Here is an 18,208-nt window from a genome sequence, read left to right as displayed (position 1 = left end):
TATATGTGAGAGGAATGGTGTAGGTTGTTTGTTAGGAGCGTAGTAGGAAATCACCGTGATTGCTGTATCCATTATATAACCCATGAGTATCAGGTATCTACCTTCTGGGTCTTTAATTTCTGATGATAAGGTGAATGGTGTGGATCGGTGAAATGCAATTAGAGTTCCCCTTTGCTTGGTACAGGCAGAAGCCGTGTAAATTTGTTGATAAAAAGGAGAAATATATTTTGGAGTAGAATCTTTGGTGAAGTGTGTTTCTTGGAGGCATACTATGTGAGCCTTCTTGTTATGGAAAGTACGGAAGGCTTTGGTCCTTTTTTGAGGGACATTTATTCCCTGAACATTCAGGGAAAGTATATTCAGTGGTGCCATGACAATAGATCAAATAGTTTTGACTTACTTTTTGTTATGCAGAGCTGACTGCGCAGATCAACCTGTGTGGACTGAAGAGATGAATAGATAGAAAAGAAACCAGTGAATTCTGGAGTAAAGAGTAAACAAAAAACATATGAGATTAGATGATACATTGTATAAATTATTTTTTGCAAGTAATCACAATTTACCCGTGAAAGAGAATAAATATCTCTCTCAGGGGAATAAGTGCCTTCGTCACACTCCCATATAATATGGTTGGGAGAATGAGGAGGGCTAATGGGGGTACACGGATCTTCCACTTACAGGAGAGAAGTGCTATGTCAAAAGACATCAAAATGATGTTTCATTAGTTGGAGTGCAGAATATAGTTTTTGTTGAAATTATTTATTCCAGGGTGGTTGTATATGGTTAGTCTTGCCCTAGGCTAAATAATTCAGTTAGAAAGGTACTGTTAATAACTTTGGTATTGATGAAGATAGTTTGAATTATTTTGGGATTTTAACCCTTTTAGAGTAAACAATTACATATTTTATTCATATGTAACTGTTTAGATATGTTAACTCATAAAATTGAGGTTGTATTGCTTCAGATTAGAATAAACAAAAACATAATTCTAGGAACTAGTTAGGTAATAATATATTTGTTTTAAGAAAAGAAAGAAAAAGCTTCCATTACTTCTGGATTATTGAACATATTTGTCCTAAAAAGTAATACATCTATTGTTATTACCTGATAATATATAACTGAACAAGAATTTCCTTATTTCACTTATATATTCTAAGGCTATATGAATCAGAAGTAATAAGAAATATAACTGGAATGTAACATGATCCCACACAGTGTGTGACTATCAGAATGCAGTTACATTCAGTTATAAATATAGGTTTTTTATAGAGAACCATCTCTTAGTATAATAAATGAAGAGATATCAGGAATTAGGATGTCAGTCCATTGAATCTTCTTGGTCCATGGATGATGTGGCATAACGGCCTCTTTTGTGAGAATGATGATTCCCATTTTGTTCTGAAATTTTCTGGGTGCTGCCTGAAGGTGAAGATGACGCCATTCTTCTGCGTGTGGGAGTGTTGCTGCTTGTGGGTTCTGTCAGATTTAATTTTAAAAGGGTTTGTTGTAGTTCATCTGCTGATCTGCTTCTGTAAATTGTACCTTGGTAGTTAAATCTGACTGAAAAGGGGAAGCCCCATTGATACATAATGTTGTGGCGTTGCAGTTCCATTAGTTGGGGTTTCATGGATCGTCTTTTAGTAATAGTAAGTTGGGATAGGTCAGCAAAAATTTGATAATTGTGTCCTTGAAAATTAAGTTCCTTTTTTTCTCTTGCAGCAATTAGTATTTGTTCTTTCGTTCTGTAATAATGAAATTTTGTGATTATATCACGTGGGGGTCCATCTTTCTTTTTGGCTGTGAGGGCTCTGTGTACTCTGTCCAGTTCTAAACGTTCAATAGGGATATCTGGCTTGAGTTCTTGTAATAGAGCAGTAATAGTAGATTGCAGGTCTGTCACAGTTTCAGGTATTCCCCTTATGCGCAAGTTTGAACGTCTGGCTCTATTTTCGTAATCTTCGAGCTTAGTTTGAAGTATTAAATTCTCTTTTTTTAATTGTTCCAATTCTGTTATATTTTCTTGGGTTGTAATTTCAATTTCATCCATTTTTATTTCTAAGGCTGCGGTGCGGTTTCCCAGCTCTCTTATTTCTTTGGTTAGGCTTTTTGTTATTTGGTCTGAAGTTTGTTTTAAAGCCTTATGAAGCATCTTTTCAAATTGTAATAATATTACTGGGGATTGTGAGGAGGCTTGTGGAGAAGTTTGTGAGAGGATTTGTTCTGTATCTGACTCAAATGGAGAGTCTTGCTGTGACATTTTCTGTCTGTGAGAGCGCCCTGATGCTGTATCTTGTGAGGTGACTGGAGCTGCTTCAGCTGCAGTGAGTGCCTGTGAGCTCTTTGTGAGGTGATTTTTATTTCTGCCACGGTTTCCTCCCAGTACCATATTTCCTGCCCAAGCTTTCACAGTTTGTTCCCTGGGGCAAAAAGGTTCAAATGGATACCTTTTGAGCCTGCAGGCTCCGCTTTGTCCTTCTCTTCTCTCCTCAGCGGTGTGGAGCTCTAACAATGCATGTCTGCTCTGCTAGGCTCCGCCTCCTGCCCCTTTCCTGGAATGTTTAATACCCTGTTCAATTTCAACTTCAAACCTCAAATGGGCCATCCACAAATTTGGATATTGCCCTAAATGGGTGGAAGACCTTTGTGTCACTGAATGGGATATCATTTTCCTGATTTTGCTCCCATAGTCATAAAAAAGTCCTGCAAGATGATGGAAGAAGGTTGTTTTTTGTGGGAGGACTCAAGTCATGCAGGTGCAGTTAAACATTTTTAGATAATTTGGCGCTACACTACTTTTATAAGAGAGCACCATGTTTGCTAAAAGTATCTATTACAAACACTTTTGAAAGTTTCTCACTTCAATGGGGTAGGGTCTGACATAAATTATATAAAACTGGCTAACATTAGAGCAAATGTCCACCATGCAAATCATGTCTAGAAGCACATTTTCATTAAGTCTCTAAGTGAATGAGCATTTTGTGGTATTGGGGATAGATAGTGTGAGAGATTGTTGAGAGATATTTGGTCCACCAATTTTCTATGGTTGCTTGGGGGGTGCAATAAAAAGGTATGATGGATATGAGTACAAGATTTGGGATTTGCCTGAGGTAGTGTCTAATAACTAAGACTAACATAAAATCATCCGCTACTAATAATATACTGTACCTTTGGGAAAGAACACTTAAGAGCCTGGATACCTGACCTGATTAGGAAGGTATATGCAAAAGTGTTTGAAAGTCTTTTGCAAGGTAAAGAAACATGGAGGTTGGTAGCAATCCTTCTAGTCTTTGCTGAGAATTAGAGCTGAGTGTGTATTTATTATAGTATCAGTTTTTTATTAACGTTTCTTTGCTAACCAATATTGATTTCATAATAATAATAGCCAAAAAGTGAATTTCCTGCAGAAAATGAATGAGTTTTCAGTTTAGGCATATTAAAGAATATCTGGGAATCCTTATTAGGCAAGTTGAGGTTGGAGGCATTTAGGGACTAAGTATAAAAAGGTCCCCCTGAGGCTCCTTAGGGCCCTCATTAGGTACAGAGCTAATCTATGTGGGGAAGGTGTAAAGAAGACTCAGGGGAGTTCTGCCTGGTGTAGTATGTTAATTGAATTGAGTGTGTGTGGGGAGTACATGTGGGGAGTACATGGAACCATGTAAGTAATACAAGAAAACTGATAAAACCCAAACAGGTTTTTTTTTTTTCAATAAGTTTTTATTAAGTATAAAAGGGTGGTATATATATATATATATATTGTATATAGTGTATTGTGAGTACCTGTGTGCTGTGAGTGCATGTGGACTGTGAGTGCATGTGGACTGTGAGTGCACGAGTGCTGTGAGTACACGAGTGCTGTGAGTGCACGTGGACTGTGAGTGCAGGTGGCTGTGAGTACACGAGTGCTGTGAGTGCATGAGTTCTGTGAGTGCACGTGGACTGTGAGCACACGAGTGCTGTGAGTACACGTGGACTGTGAGTACACGAGTGCTGTGAGTACACGTGGGCTGTGAGTACATGAGTGCTGTGAGTGCATGAGTTCTGTGAGTGCACGTGGACTGTGAGTACACGAGTGCTGTGAGTGCACATGGATTGTGAGTGCATGTGGACTGTGAGGGCACGGGTGCTGTGAGTGCACATGGACTGTGAGTGCACGAGTGCACATTGGCTGTAAGTACCTGTGTATTGTAATGTTGAGTACCTGTGTACTGTCTTGTTGAGAACCTGTGTATTGTTGAGTATTAGTGTCAGGAAGCTAGTTGTTAGTTAATTTGGACAGGGTATAACCCCCAATCCCCATTAAATTAGTAGGTACGATGCCTGGTGGGTGTGGAGATGCCACTCGGTGCACATCTTGCAGCATGTATGCGTTCCTTGATCATCCGATCGAGGGCGAATACTGCTGTGCAAAATGTAAACATGTTGTTTCCCTCGAAGCCCAGGTTTTGAATCTAGGGAAGTAGCTGTCAACACTGAGAAGACACTCTATACTAAAGGAGAGTTGGGATCGTATCTGGAAGGTGCCGGCAGGGGCCAGCACAGAGGCAGGTGGAGATGAGGGGGAGGCAACAAAGCAGAGTAGATGGGTGACAGTCAGGAAAGGTAGAGGGGAAAGTGCCAGGGAGGCCGGTCCTGGGCTGGAACATCCCAATAAGTGCACCTGTTGAGTGACATTGGTGAAACTAGACAGGGACCAGCACTGCTGGAGCTGATTGACTCCCCTAGCTGCCAGGGGGATAACTCCTCCAGCCAAGGGAAAGGAAAGACAGATTCTGGTGGTAAGGGACTCAATTCTTAGAAGGACAGAGAGTGCAATCTGTCAGAAAGACCTGAAGCGCCGAACTGTATGTTGTCTACTGGGCATTTGGGTTCGGCACATCACGGATCTGGTTGACAGATTACTGGGAGGGGCTGGGGAAGACCCAGCTGTCATGGTGCATGTTGGCACCAATGACAAAGTCAGAGGAAGATGGAGTGTCCTAAAAAATGATTTTAGGGACTTAAGAGCTAAATAGAGGAAAGGGACCTCCAAGGTAGTATTCTCAGAAATACTACTAGTACTTCGAGCCACACCAGAAAGGCAGAGGGAGATAATTCAAGTAAACAAGTGACTGTGGAGCTGGTGTAGAAAGGAGGGGTTTGGGTTCCTGGAGAACTGGGCTGACTTCTCAGTCGGTTACCAGCTCTATAGAAGGGATGGACTGCACCTAAATGATCACCTGGGTCTGATGCGATTCCTGGGTCTCAAGTCTGCAGACTATGTAATGAATCATCTGCAGGAAGCTGCACGTCAGCCGGGTCCATGGCTGATCAAATTGTCAGGTCACCTGAGACCAGGTGACAGATGCACTCCGTGGAAGTCAGGGGTGTACCGCTAAGGTAGTGGACCCTAGGACTGACTGCTGCGGATTGAACCCTGGGAGGTTCAGGAAGCAGGTCTACTGGAACACTGACACAGATCACACTGGGATCTAGAGCATAGGTTCCCCAGGGCGCGGAGTCTAAGAGCCAGCAGGTGTTCACCAGAGCCTCTAGTGGTGAGGATGGACTGCGCTGCAGTCTGGCACCAGGTCGCGGCCCCCAGGGTCTCACAGCACGCTCTCACGGTAGACTACAGGAGAAGAGGTAGGAGGCAGCAGGCTGGAACAACAAGGAAAGTAAGGGATAAGCCAAATGTCGGGGCGACTAGCAGACAAGGATAAACATAACACGCCAAAGGTCAGGGTCACAGGCAGACAGGGATAGTCGAGAACAGGCCAAGGTTGGTAACTGGAATCAGACGTAGGAAACACAGCAAGTACACACGAAAGCTAACACACAATGGTTGATCAGCAAGGTTGGCTTGCAATGCCCAGGTTAATATAGTGTTGCTAATTAGAGACAAGGGTGGAGCTATACTGAGGGAAGATTATTTAAACAGTCAGGTGAGGGTGGCTGGCCTCTAAAGGTAAACACAGAAGGAAAGATGAGCTGACAGACACACATTACTGCATAACCATGACAGTACCCCCCCCTTACGTGGCCTCCCCCTCCCCCGCCGGTGCCCAGGCTTAAAGGGAAACTCCAGATGGAGCCTCCTCAACAGACGAGGAGCAAAGACCTCAGACGTAGTGATCCAAGACCTCTCCTCAGGACCAAACCCTTTCCAATGTACGAGGTACTGAAGAATGCCTTTGTGCAGCCGGGAATCCAAAACTTGACCAACCTCGTACTTTAGATTATCCTCAGAGACCGGAACCGAGGTAGGGAGAGGACGAGAGGACTTATTGAGGACTAAAGGCTTTTTAGGAATGGGTAAGGGCACGAGAAGACCATCAGGAGTCTGAGCAGGGTCCCCCAGACCCTTAAAGATGAGCTGGACATCCAACACAGGACCATCAGACTGGGTAGAGGTCAGTGGATCCCTGAGGTCAGGTTGGTGTCATAAGAGTTAAGTTAAGAGTTAAGCTGGATAGCTGAAACACAAACAGAATGCAGAGAGCCCTGAAAAAAAAGACTGAAAACCCCACCTAGCCGAATGAAGCAGTCTATCCAAAGGATGGATTGAGCCTCTAAACAGGTTTGAATGGACGTAGTAGCAGTAGGGTGAGGCCAGGTTACAGAAGGTCCTGAACAAGAAGCAGGAAGCTCACTGGGCATAGGCTGGACTGGTGCAGAGGCCGACTGAACAGCATCGCCAGGTGCAGCGACCACCAGAATTGCATCGCAGAGCGTAGCAACTGTGGAACTGGTGGACAAGTCAGCCTGGGTGTGTGTCCAAGGTGGTCCAGAGACAGACAAAGGAAAATGGCCATGCAAACTGGAGTGAATGATCGGCTCAGGTTCACAGGTGGGCTCCTCATCCAGAGTGCCACACTACCCAGAGAGTGCCTCAGCCCGACTATTGCAGGAGACATTCCAGAAATCGCTATATGCAGTGGGAAGAGCAGAAGATACTGGGATGGTGGCAATGGGAAGTTTCTCTTTTGGGGTAACCTTGAGTAGGCAGGAGGAGGAACAGGAGGAACCCCAAATCAAGATCTGTCCAGCAGTCCAGTCAACATGTGGAGAACGGAGCTTTAACCAAGGAAGACCTAATACGATAGGAGATGAAGCCTTAGGTAAGACAAGGAAGGATATCCACTCCTGGTGGAGTGTCTCTACCGACATCTTAACAGGGAGGGTCTGGAAGTGAATAGGACCCCCTGGAAGAACAGTGCCATCAATCGCCAAGACCACCAATGGCGTTGTGAGAGGCAAAAGGGTAAGTCTCATGGAAGATGCAGTTCCCCAGTCCATGAAATTGCAAGCGGCTCCGGATTCCAGGTATGCCGAGACCGAACGAGGGGAAGCGCCGACATGAAGGCGCACAGAAAGGAGAAGACGAGAAGGTGAAGGTGATATTTCAGGGTCCAATACTCCATCTTCCAGATGTATTAGCCCTGAGCATTTTTCCAGACGAAGAGAACAAGTATCACGAAAATTACCTTTGATGCCACAGTAGAGGCACAGGCCCAGAGTTCTGCGCCTAGGGTGTTCTTTGGGCGATAACTTGGTCCAGCCCAGCTGCATAGGTTCCTCAGCAGGCAGGAGGTGCTCCTCGGAATGAAGAGATAGGACATGGAGCTCAGGCTGCTTAAAGAATGGGGAGTGCTGGCGTCTTTTTTCCAGGGCCCTCTCCTGAAAGCGAAAACATTGATCTGGTTACACAAGGTGATGACACCGTCCAGATCAGCAGGGAGGGATCTTCCTGCTAATTCATCCTTCACTCTATCAGAGAGGCCATGTAAAAAGGTTGCAACTAGGGCCTCATTATTTCAGCTCAGCTCAGCAGTCAAAGTACGAAAATGAAGAGTGTACTGTCCCACAGAAGCAGACTCTTGACGGAGACGTAAAAGGGTGCTGGCCGCTGAGGAGACACGACCCGGTTCCTCGAAGATATTCCAAAAAAGTTTCAAGAAATCAGACAGGCTAGAAATCACTGGATCATTCAGCTCCCACAGAGGGGCAGCCCAGGCTAACGCCTCGCTGGACAGGAGGGATATAATATAGGCTACCTTTGCCCGATCAGACAGGAAGTTTTGGGGCTGAAGCTCAAAATGAATTGTACACTGGCTAAGGAACCCCCTGCAGGGCTTGGAGTCCCCAGAGAAACGGGTCGGAGCTGGCAGTTGTAATGAATGTGTGGCTGCGACTGGTGCGATAGGTGCAGCAGCAGATAGCGCTTCAGGTTTTTGAACCGGGGGTCCTAATGAGGCCTGAACCTGTTCAAAACGAGAGGCCAAATCCTGAAGGAATCACATCACCTGGTTCTGATGCGATTCCTGGGTCTCAAGTCTGCGGACTATGTAATGAATCATCTGCAGGAAGCTACACGTCAGCCGGGTCCATGGCTGATCAAATTGTCAGGTCACCTGAGACCAGGTGACAGATGCACTCCGTGGAAGTCAGGAGTGTACCGCTAAGGTAGTGGACCCTAGGACTGACTGCTGCGGATTGAACCCTGGGAGGTTCAGGAAGCAGGTCTACTGGAACACTGACACAAATCCCACTGGGAGCTAGAGCGAAGATTCCCCAGGGCGCGGAGTCTAAGAGCCAGCAGGTGTTCACCAGAGCCTCTAGTGGTGAGGATGGACTGCGCTGTAGTCTGGCTCCAGGTCGCGGCCCCCAGGAGAAGAGGTAGGAGGCAGCAGGCTGGAACAACAAGGAAAGTAAAGGATAAGCCAAATGTCGGGGCGACAAGCAGACAAGGATAAACATAACACGCCAAAGGTCAGGGTCACAAGCAGACAGGGATAGTCGAGAACAGGCCAAGGTCAGTAAATGGATTCAGACGTAGGAAACACAGCAAGTACACACAAAAGCTAACACACAATGGTTGCTCAGCAAGGTTGGCTTGCAATGTCCAGGTTAATATAGTGTTCCTAATTAGAGACAAGGGTGGAGCTTTGCTGAGGGAAGATTATTTAAACAGTCAGGTGAGGGTGGCTGGCCTCTAAAGGTGAACACAGAAGGAAAGGTGAGCTGACAGACACACATTACTGCATAACCATGACAGGAGGGTGCAGATCTGCTGGAAGTGAAGATGGCCGAAAAGTTAGATGGCTTTCAAACTAGGCGACGGGGGTGAGGGTCCAGAGGTAGAGATACTCAGCGTGGAACAAATTCCAGAGGGTAGTATTGGGGGCATTAGTTGTAGGTTGACTAAAGCACCTCAACCCAAGTTAAGTACAGTAACAAGTCCTATTTGCAACCTCAGAACACCCAATAAGGAGATAGTATGCTAGCGGACTAAACTAAGTGGCATGTTCACCAATGCCAGGTGTCTGGCGGAAGATGGGAGAACTAGAGCTACTGTTGTATGGGGAGGATTTAGATTTTGTAGGAATTTCAGAGACTTGGTTCAAAAGCTCTCATGATTGGCTGGCAACCATTCAAAGGTATTCCCTATATCGTAGGGATAGAGAGGGTAAAAAAGGAGGAGGGGTATGCCTGTATATAAAAAATGATGTACAAGTGAATATGAGAGATGACATTACTAAGGTAGCAAGGGAAGAAATGAAATCCTTATGGGTAGAGCTACAAAGGGAGGAAACTAAGGGAAATATAATACTGGGAGTATGCTATAGGCCCCCTAACCAGATGGAGGAGGTGGAGGCAGACCTCCTATTACAATATGGATTAGCGGCAAGGATGGGAAGTGTCATTATAATGGGGAATTTTAATTATCCAGACATAGACTGGGTGGAAGGAACCACACACTCATCTAAGGCTTGCCAGTTCCGAAATGTCTTGCAGGACAACTTCATGGGTCAGATGGTAAATACACCAACTAGAAACAAAGCTGATTACCAACAATACAGACCTGATCACGGATGTGGAAATACGGGCAATTTAGGAAACAGCGATCACAGGTCCATTCGTTTCAGTATAAATCACACAAATATGAAACATAAGGGGAATCCAAAGACACTGAATTTCAAAAGAGCCTAAACTTCCCTAAACTACGATCTCTGCTGGAAGATACTAAATGGGATTAAATCTTAGGAACAAAGAACATGGAGGAAAAATTGGTATGCTTTAAGAGCATGTTAAATAAGGGTATTAGCCAGTGTATCCCAATGGGAGGCTGAGGGATCATCGTCAGCATTCCAACTTTACAAAGAATGTAACAAGAAATGTAAAGGTGCAATCAGGGTGGCTAAGATAGAATACAAAGGCACATAGCGGAGGAGAGTAAAACAAATCCCAAGAAATTCTTTAAGTACATAAATAGTAAGAAAGGGAGGTCAGATCATATTGGTCTCATAAAGAATGATGGATGGAATCTGGTTACAAAGGATGGAGAGATGGCAAAGGTATTGAATTATTTTCTTCTCTTCGGTCTTCACGAGGGAATTGGGGGGCTCTAGTAACCAAAACTGCAAGGTTTATCCTCATGACACGTCACAGGAAGCACCCTCATGGCTAACAGAGGACAGAATTAGAGATAGACTTGAAAAACATAACATTTATAAGTCACGGGGACCATATGGCAACTAATTGCCAGACCATTGTTCCTAATGTTTACGAACAGTGTATTGACTGGAATGGTACCAGCTGATTGGAGAAAAGCCAATGTAGTACCAATATTTAAAAAGGGCCAAGATACATCCCTGAGAATTACAGACCAGTTAGCCTAACATAAATTGTATGCAAGCTCTTGGCGGGGATGATAAGGGACTATATACAAGATTTTAGTAATGACAACGGTATCATTAGCAGTAATCAGCATGGATGCACGAAGAATTGTTCTTGCCAAACTGATCTATTAAACTTCAATGTGGAGGTGAGCTGTCATCTAGATAAAGGAAGGCCCGTAGACCTGGTGTATCTGAATTTTGCAAAAGCATTTGATACAATTCCCCATAAACATTTACTGTACAAAGTAAGGTCTGTTGGCATGGACCACAGGGTGAGTACATGGATTGAAAACTGGCTACATGGATGAATTCAGAGGATAGTAATAAATAGGGAGTACTCAGAATGGTCCGGGGTGGAAAGTGGGGGGTCCCCCAGGGTTCTGTCCTGGGACCAATCCTATTTAATTCATTCATAAACGACCTGGAGGATGGGATAAACAGCTCAATCTCTGTGTTTGCGGACGATACGAAGCTAAGCAGGGCAATAACTTCTCCGCAGGATGTGGAAACCTTGCAAGAAGATCTGAACAAATTAATGGGGTGAGCAACAACATGGCAAATGAGGTTTAATGTAGAAAAATGTATAGTAGGTGACTGCGATATTGTGTCAATCTCGCCACTGTTATCGGAGAGATTTGACACCTGCGAGCCCCATCGCGGGAGCCAGCGCCAACATGGGGGGGTGGGTGCTTTGGGGGAGGGGGCGCCCTGCCCCATGTTGAGGGCATGCGGCATGAGGGCATGCGGCCTGGTATGGTTCGGGGGGGGCGCTCGCTCGTCCCCACCCCCTTTCCTGACTGGCCGGGCTGCTTGCTCGGATAAGGGTCTGGTATGGATTTTGGGGGGGACCCCCACGCCGATTTTTTGGCGTAGGGGGTTCCCCTTAAAATCCATACCAGACCTAAGGGCCTGGTATGCCCCTAGGGGGGAACCCACGCCGGTTTTTTCATTTAAAATTTGGCGCGGCGTTCCCCCTCATGATTCATACCAGACAGCTGTCAGCACTGCCTATCGCTCGTCGTGAAAGGAAAAAAACGTTTTCCTTTCCCGATCAGCGAGCCGGTGCAACATGCACAGTACCCTGTCGCCGAGAACCAGCGCGATGGGATCGCGCTGAAAACACAATCTCGCGGTCAGGTACTGTAAAATAATGCATTTGGGTGGCAAAAATATGAATGCAATCTACTCATTGTGGGGAGAACCTCTGGCGGAATCTTGGATGGAATAGGACCTGGGGGTCCTAGTAGATAACAGTCTCAGCAATGGCATGCAATGCCAAGCTGCTGCAAGCAAAGCAAACATAATATTGGCATGCATTAAAAAAGGGGATTAACTCCAGAGATAAAACAATAATTCTCCCACTCTACAAGACTCTGGTCCAGCTGCACCTGGAGTATGGAGTTCCCGGCACCAGTCCTCAGGAAGGATGTGCTGGAACTGGAGAGAGTCCAGAGAAGGGCAACAAAATGAATAAAGGGACTAGAGGACATTAGTTAAGAGAAAAGGTTACGAGCACTGAACTTATTCTCTCTGGAGAAGAGACGCTTGAGAGAGGTTTTGATTTCAGTGTACAAATACCTTACTGGTGACCCCACAATAGGGATAAAATGTAATTATAGGGAATTTAATAAGATACACGGCCATTCACTAAAATGAGAAGAAAAGCGGTTTAACCTTAAACTTCGTGGAGGGTTCTTTACTGTAAGAGCAGTAAGGATGTGGAATTCTCTTCCACAGGCAGTGGTTTCAGCGGGGATCATCGCTAATTTCAAAAAACTATTAGATAAGCACCTGAATGACCACAACATACAGGCATATACAATGTAATACTCACATAAAATCACACATATAGGTTGGACTTGATGGACTTGTGTCTTTTTTCAACCTCACCTACTTTGTAACTATGTAACTATATAATTGAACAGATGAACAAGCATACAGTAGAGGTACATCAGTTGCGTCAAATGGGAGGGTTAGAAGATGTCATTAAGTCTTGGAAATAGGGTTATCTGACCATATTGCCCAGTTTTGTGTGAAGGTGGATAAGGTGAAGGAATTGATAGCTAGCATACGTTCAAAGGGATAGTTTTGCTGAACCATAGTTAGTTCTTCTGATACATTGAGGGAGTGTTGTATTTTCTGTTTTTTTAAGTATAAGTGTGTGGGCTGCTAGTGTAATGTGTGTAACTACCTGCCTATATGGGCAGGGGTATGAGTCCAGTCCAATATGAAGTATAGCTAAACCTGGACCGGAGAATTCCTGTGAGGGAAGAGAGGACTTGGAAAACCCGGCTCACATCAGGCTAGGACAATCCCAAAAGGTATGGGGTAGGTGACCGACTTAACCACATCCCCTCCAACTTAAGGAGGAGGTATTGGGGTATATTTTGGCTAGTCTGTATGGTGTGAGAAACTATCTGTTGGTTATCTTGAACATTAGCTCCCAATGATTAACGCAATGGGTTGCTCTGTAAATTTCTCGGAAGGCAGATTGCCATTGGTTTCAGCTGAAGGAGGTGTACAGATCAGTTTCCCATTTAATGATCGAGTTTGTTTTCTTGAAGGATATTGATTGGTGTTATTTTTTGTTTATGTAAATAATGCCATGCCAAGAGGGAGGCATGCATTGGTTGTGATAGAGAGGATAAGTCACATGGTCTCCACAAGTCGCTAATAAGGAGCAGTGGAAGATTGTGTGTGGGGACCATGGCTATTTCAAGTCCTAACCATAAAATTTCACCAGAACCTCTGAACCAGTATTGAATTTGATCTAATCTAATAAACCTGATATCAAAAGTGCATTCATTTTGTCAATTTTTTATTTCTTAATAATAAATTTGTTATTCTTTCATTGCAATACTATTTCATAACCGATTGACTACAATTTTTACAATGTATTGTATATTTAATATGCAATATTCTCTTGTACCACCATATTTTCCTAATAAAAATGTTTGTATACAAAAAAAAATAATTTGATCAAGCCTGACCGCCCAGTAATAGTCCTTTATGTCAATTATACTTGCTCTCCCATAAAGATTTGTGCCGTTGGGGTGGAGTATAATGCTAGGATAGCAGACAGTATAGGTCCTTGAAAACCAAACTTAGTTAAAACCTTCAAAATATATTGCCAGTGGACCCTATCGAACGCTTTCTCCGCATCTATAGAGAGTAACAGAGAAGGCTTTAGATTTTTCTCAGCATGGTACATTTATGTTCACAATTCTTCTGGTAGCATGGGCATATTGTCTGCCCTTCACAAAACCCATCTGGTCTTGATGAACCAAAGAGGGTAATATATCCATTAGCCATTTATCTATGAGTTTAGCATAAATTTTAAGGTCAGTGTTTAAGAGCAAAATTGGTCTGAAATTAGCAGGCATTGTAGGGTCTTTTCCCGGCTTCGGTAGGGTGACCACATAAGCTCTCAGCATCTCTTTTGGAAAGGAAGAGGTTAAGGCTGCTTGGACAAAAACTTTTTGCATGTGGGGGATAGGATTCTGTTAAAGACTTTAAAATATTTGTTAGATAAACCATCGCGGCCCGGGGACTTTCTGTTGGAAAGTGACATGATTATTTTTTCTATTTCTAGGGGCATGAATAAAGCATTTAGAGTATGAAGATGATTGCCAGATAATGTGGGAAGCTGTATCAGTTATAGGAAGTTCTGAATGTCCTCATCCGTAGGTTGGGGCATTTCAGGATCATTACATAGGTTGCATAAGGCCCCGTAGTAGTCGACAAATTGGTTAGCAATGTCTTGAGGGTTTATGATTTTGTGGTTAGGAGTTGGATGTATATTGGAGTTTCTTGCTTTGATTCTCAATTGTTTCAGTCTGTTGGCTAGATTCTTCCCTGTCCTATTGGCATTTACGTAGAATTGGAGTTTGAGTCACCTAAGGTAAATGTCTTATTGTTGCATTAACAAGGTTCTCAGCTCCTCCCTAAGCTTAGTTAGCGTACTAAAAATGGTAGGTGAGGGGCTAGTTTTGTTCTGTGTTTCTGCAGAATTCCAGCCAGCAAAAGATTGAGAGCAAGTTCTCTATTTTTCGGTCGCAAAAAGTTCCTATCCGAAAATGCGTTCTTCTGTATGCAATTCGGGCGCACAAAAAAAATCACGCATGCTCGGAAACAATTCAACGCATGCTTGGAAGCATTGAACTTCATTTTCTCGGCTCATCGTAGTGTTGTACGTCACCGCGTTCTTGACGGTCGAAAGTTCAGAGAACTTTTGTGTGACTGTGTGTATGCAAGCAAGCTTGAGCGGAATTCCGTCGGAAAAACCATCCAAGTTTTTTCTGACGGAATTTCTGATCGTGTGTATGGGGCATTAACCTTTAGATATCACTGTCAATTTGTTTTTGTAGTTATTGAGTTTTTGACTTATGCTAGTTAACATTTAGGATGCTGACCCTGGCGACCCCCTACTCCTCCGGTCCCCGGAGGGGTTACGGACGCAGAGGTCACACCTGTACCAACCAAGCTTCCTCATATAATAACCTAGGTCATAGTTGGTAGTTTCTTTAAACTATATTGTTGACAAATATAATGTGATATTGTTCTCTGGTATATAACCCTGTTTAGATCTTATTTCATGTTTAATAGGCATATTGTATACCAGTATTACTTGTATCACTTTTTTAACATAAATTAAATATGTTCAAAAAAAAAAGTGGCCATGTTTAACAGTAGATACTCGCTTGAGGAGTTTGCGAATTAAACGGACCTGATGAGAGTTAGGAGCATATAGTCCCTCCACTGTATAGGGTTGAGCATTAATGTCACATGTGATTATGATATACCTTCCCTCAGGGTCTGTGATAGCGGCTTTAAGTTGGAAAGCAAGATGACCTTTGAAGGCCAAAAGGACACCTCTTTTTTTTTGGTGGTACAGGGCAAAAAGACATTTGGATAATCTTTCTAGGAACATCTGGGTGTGTCAGAGGACTTGAAGTGGGTCTCTTGGATGCTAATAATGTCAGCATTATGTTTGCCAGCTTCCTTCCATAGTGAGAACCATTTGGCGGGGTGGTTCAAGCCCCTAATATTAAGGGATAGGCATTTGAGAGGCATAGTCTGGTGCTAGGGTAAGACTAAGTGATGTGCATGGTGAGTTACTCACGGTTACGGTGGAGCATTGGCTCATGGGGAATGAACCACCTCAGAACATTATGGCGCTCTGCAATCCCGGGAGGTCTGTCTTGAAGAGATCATTTTTCAGAATGAAGTAAAAATTTTAATTTAAATGTATCACCACAAGATGGCATTGTGGATACAGATAAGTATAAGTGTGCCAATGTCCTAAATATATTGCACATTTTTTTCAAAAGAAAGAAACATGGACTTTAGAGGCACATCCATAGCATTGAAGTACAAAATAAACTTTTATTTTTAACTCAGTTTTCTTCACTACGTCTCTACTACCAACCAGCTGCTTCTTCTGTTGATATCACTTCATTTGAATCATTATTGATCGATCTGTTTCACTGTGGTAATAGTTGGTTGCGTTAGGTGGTGCGAGAGTCGTATAGACCAAACACCATGTTTTGTTTTTAACATGTGATGCCACTAATGTGGATTTTAAACTGAAATAAAATTTTATTTTGTACTTCAATGCTATGGATGTGCCCCTAAAGTCCATGTTTCTTTCTTTTGAATACATTTTTCAGAATGAAGTAGGCAGCGCTGCATGTACTAAACATAGGGTTAAAGAGGATAGACAAAATAAGATGGATTAAGAACAACAAAACATAGTAAAAAAAAGGGTCCTGTATAGGATCCGTCAGCAATTTTAATTGCTGGGAAGAACTGGGGGAAAGGAGGAAGGTGAACATTCCATTCCTTGTACGGGGGAAATTCCAAAATTGGATGCTGTGTCTGCAAAGTTAGGAGCCTCCACCTGCGTGCTTTGGGGAATGTGTGCGTGATACCACCTACCATCCAGTATCCAGTGATGATATTTCAGGACTCAGTGTGGTGGTGTTGGCATGTTCTGGAAGGATGCCTCATAGGCGGAGGGTAGCCAGCCCATCTTCTAATGTAGTCACGCTTGTGGTGCTGCCATTGTGAGTGATGACCAGTGTGGCAGGGTATCTCCATCTGTGTGTTATTTGATGGTTTCTCAAAGCTTTGGTTATGATTAGCGGGCTGAGACATTGTTGCAGCATTTGTCTAGACAGGTCAGGGAGTAATTGAAGTGATGCATAGTGGTTAGGAACATTGTCCGCCCGACAGAATACCATCAGCAGTTGTTCTTTCATATGATAGAAATGTACTCTGAGTAAGGCATCTCTGGGTATTTGAGCAAGAAGAAAGGAGGGTCTTGGTACTCTATGCACCCTGTCTACAATAAGCTCATGAGCTGATAAGGACGGTAGCAGGGAGGAGAATAGAGCATAAACATTTTGCGCCAATTGCAGGCTTGTCACTGATTCAGGGATTCCTCTGATTTTCAAGTTATTTCTCCTTGATCTATCCTGAATATCAGCTATCTTATCTTTTAGCCAGGTGATGTCTTCCTTTTGCTCATTATGTGCATCTACCATGGTGTTAAAGGATACTGAGTAATCCTCAATGGTGTTTTCAATGTGTTCAATTCTCTCCCTCAAGGCCTGCACGTTTGCCTGACATTGGTTGATACCTAACACTATGTCAGCTTGCAGAGAGGATTTCAGAGATAGGAGCATGTTCTTGAGCATAATATCAGAGATGGGTCGCCCTGAGGTGGGGAAAGAGGCAATAGGGTCTCTGACAACAGGTGCAGGATCTGATGTGGTAGGCTGCCGCCCAGTGATTTTCATGTCTAGGGCAGTGTGCGGCCTACCTGGTGAGGCCATGCACAGCCGTGACTTTGCCAGGCTTCTGGTGGAGGGGCTGGAAGCCCCTGATGATGACCCGCTGTTGTGTGGCTGTATGCCGGGTCCTGGATCGCTCTAACTGGCTCCTTGTGAGGAGCCCATGGCCTTGCCATCCGACCAATTAGAGCTGCCGCCACCACCATTTTGGTGTGCACCATGGGACATCGTATGGAAGAAACCTGACGTTTTCCACGGCTGCAGGTAAATCTTCTTGTGTCGCATCATGAAGGATGGTCCCCAGGTTCTGTAGGTGCTTAGAGTGGGGTTCTGGCTGCTGTGGAGGTGCCAATGGCACTGGAATCCCCCGGTGGCTGGACAGAGCTCTCAAGCTATGCAGCGATCTCGGAGCATGGTTACCATGCCCCCCCCAAACAGGTCATTTTTGATGGAACCTCACTCAAAAAGTAACAAAGAAATGGAGAGCCCACCTGGTCATAGTCTGTCCCACTTGAGGGCATATTCAATGCCCTCAATGAGGATTAAATAAATGGTATTGCATAGCCACTAGGGCAGGGATGCAGCCTCTGAGGAAGGCCACCAAGTCACTTATAAATATACAGTACATCAAGGCATAAAAGCTTACCATATAGGGTATAATCCAAGCTGGGTACCTCACTCCAGGGGTTGTGGAGAGGAATACATATTGACAAATAATTTTATTATATAACTATAACTATTATTAATCTCCTTAAT

General features: G+C 44.0%; 1 protein-coding gene across 1 annotated transcript in view; it reads left to right on the top strand.

Annotated features, from left to right (window-relative positions):
- The window catches only part of SHISA9 (shisa family member 9), a 1,737,042-nt gene that overhangs the window by 1,554,048 nt on the left and 164,786 nt on the right, over window positions 1–18,208 (top strand). The gene's annotated exons all lie outside the window — the stretch shown is intronic.

Source organism: Aquarana catesbeiana, linkage group LG06 (genome assembly GCF_042186555.1).
Source record: "Aquarana catesbeiana isolate 2022-GZ linkage group LG06, ASM4218655v1, whole genome shotgun sequence".
Classification (NCBI taxonomy): domain Eukaryota; kingdom Metazoa; phylum Chordata; class Amphibia; order Anura; family Ranidae; genus Aquarana; species Aquarana catesbeiana.
The sequence above is the reverse complement of the archived record's forward strand: the minus strand, read 5'-3'. Positions and strand labels throughout refer to the sequence as shown.